Here is a 3,199-nt window from a genome sequence, read left to right on the forward strand (position 1 = left end):
ATCATATTGCTAGTATATTCCCTATTTCACTCTTGAAACATGCTATCCAAAACCATCCATAGAAACTTGGATCATATTCACTTTATCCCTAAGATCCACTATCTAATCAGTTGGAGTTTTAGGATCTCTAACCTGAGATAGCCTAGGTTAGGTAGGTTGGATGGATTCCTCTCCCAGCTCTAAAAGGGAGATTTTAAAGGATTGGATTTTGAACATAATAATGGAAAAATTAGGGAAAATTTTCTAGTCCCCTGGGCTTCCTATAGCTCTAGTAGCAACATGTAATTGAAAAATTTAACATGGATGACTTAACCCAATAATGGTGGATCCCCTATGCATGTATTAAATAAACTAAAACACAACATTTCCAAAGTCAATGGTAAACTCCTTTTAAATGAATTAATTCAAAATAATCCTATCCTTCATAGCTTCACTATTTCTACTATACATAAACTTAGTATAAATAAAATAGAGACAGGCTTTAGATTCTTGAGTTAAGGCTAAAGCGTAGAAGTTGACTATTCTATCTTCCTTCTCTTGCATTAAGCATAAGAAGTCCTATAAGAAAGAAACCTAAGGATTTCTGAAAGATAATAAGTAGCTCTGATACCTATTGAAATTTCTCAATTGTGCTATGATAATGAAGATGACACACCAAGAGGGGAGGGGTGTTGAATTATTGATTTAAAAAAATTCTCCAAATTAAAGAACCTTTTTTTTTGAATAAAAACCAAAATTTGATTTCATACAGAAGGATTTGAATAAAAAAAATAATACAATTTCAAAGCAAGTGTAAATTTTTTATTTTTCAGATTTTGTAAAAAAACTAATAACAATATTTTTTTTTCTATCTAAAATTTTTGTTTCTTTTAAACCTAAATATGAATCATAATCAATCACAATAATCTTCTTTCACAAGTTCACTCATAATCAAATCATAGTGCTAAAAATTAAATTGCAAGGAAATTAATGTGCTAAAAGTAAATGCCAAAAGTGAATAGACGCAAACTAAGTTATAGTGGTTAAATCAACTTGACCTTCATCCACTCCCTGAATGTCCTCTCTTCCAGAAGTGCACTAACAAAGTGACTCTATTTCAGCCCACAAAGTTTAAAAACGTGGGCTTTACAAACCTAAAATTTTAATTCAGTCACCTTTGATTGTACAGTATGATACTCATATCATATATCACGATTAGTTCATTCTCTTTTGTATGATCCAAGGTCATCTAGCATGTTAGTTTAATCGACTAGTATTTCATACAGGATGAACCCTAGGATGATTAATTATAATCTAGAAGTTTTCTATGTGAAACATCTAGTAAAATAAAGATGATATCATATGATTATCAATTATAATTAATCATAAGGATTAAATATGGAAAGATATTTAAATCATATATTATAAAATAGTTTATACCGTATGATTAGACCAACTTTCAAAATTTAAATTATTTCCTAATTTAAATGACGGAGAGGATAATAAATATAATTGATCAATTTGTATGATGTTGTGGTCATACAATATGATTAGTTATATCCCATTACAAATTAATCTCGTTTAAGTAAACATCTTAATTAATTTCTAATTTTATTAATTGTAAAGTAATCATCTGGTATGATCTTTAAAAAAATTATATAGTGTATAAAGTGGGAGAAACTAAATAAACATCTAATAATATTTATAATCATCAAAACACAAGATCAGGCTCTCCGATTGCAATAATTTTGTCTTAGTCAATGGGGGACATACAAAAGTTAATATATTTGTGGCTGTCACATAGATAATTAGGGTTATGGAAGGCTTGGTTTATTATTATTGGGGTAAATGGAACCCACTTTCCTTTAACAAAAATGGAGTTGTTACTGGGTTCCTTTGTGTTGATAAAAAATTATCATATGATAAGGATGTCAGTAGGGATGGGTTGACTCATAGAATGGTCTCAACTTTTCTTAACAATAAATTCTTCTACCCCAAGGATTACAAAGGCATATTAAGGGACAAGGGTCTGTTAGATAATCAAATTGTTATAACTTTCTTTTGCGATGGCACTAACTAATCCTCTAACATCATGGGAAGTTAAGCCTAATCTCTTTTTACCTAATATAAGTTTAGGATCCATTTGATGGTTTTAAGCAGGAGCATACATGATTGTAGAGGATTTGGATGCAAGAGAGAAAGTGAAATGATATGGAATAGCTAATCTCTTTATAAATGGAATAACATTGTAGTGTTGAACCTTATGGTGCTTTGGCACTGGTAAATAACTATGGTGCTAACAAGGCATAATGTTATAACACTACCCTTAATATTCCTCCCCACCTGACATGACTGTCAACTACTGTAGTGCTAGACACATGTACATCACTGTAGTGGTGGTCTAATCATGGCACCGTGACACTATAAGGTTAAGCATTTCATTATTGGAAATTGGCACTACGATGTTGTTCCAAAGTTTGATGTATTTTTTATTTTTCATTAGGCGATCTATTTTCTCATATAAAAAAGTGCACACAAATAAGATAAATAATATATAATCTAACCTAGATAAAGTAATAAACATATACTATCTTTTGGGTTACCTCCTAACATATGCTAAATTTATAGTCTTCATCTTGACTATGCTAAGTACTATTCAAGATGAGCCAATGCTAAAATACATTTAAATTGGTCTATATTCCCTACCTACATAAGGCTTAATTCTATGACCCTTAAATGTAGATGAATGTCCAATTTTTCTATCTTGAATTTTTATAACTCAATAAGTATGTACCTTAATAATAGTGAATATACCTGACCACCTAGACTTTATCTTTTTAATAAATAATCTTAATTTATGATCACTTAATAATACTTCTTATCAAGGTGCAAATTATTTCTTGAGGATCCTACAATCATACCTTTTCTACCTTTGCTCTTTGTAAATTATAGCCTTTTCATAGGCATCCAATCTAAATTCCTCAAGTTTATTGAATTATATTAATCTCTTCTCCTTAATATCCTTATGATTAAAAATTTAGTTCCTTTATAGCCCAAACAACCTTATGTTCTAATTTTCTAGCAAGTGGAAAGCTTTCCTAAAAACCAATTTTCAGGGAGAAATTCCAATAGGAGTCTTAAATGTAGTCTTGTATGCCCATAAAGTGTTATTTAATCTATCAGACCAACCCTTCTTATTTTACCTTTCAAATTTTTTTGA

This window comes from Dendrobium catenatum, unplaced genomic scaffold (genome assembly GCF_001605985.2).
Source record: "Dendrobium catenatum unplaced genomic scaffold, ASM160598v2 fragScaff_scaffold_1557, whole genome shotgun sequence".
In the NCBI taxonomy this organism is placed as follows: Eukaryota; Viridiplantae; Streptophyta; class Magnoliopsida; order Asparagales; family Orchidaceae; genus Dendrobium; species Dendrobium catenatum.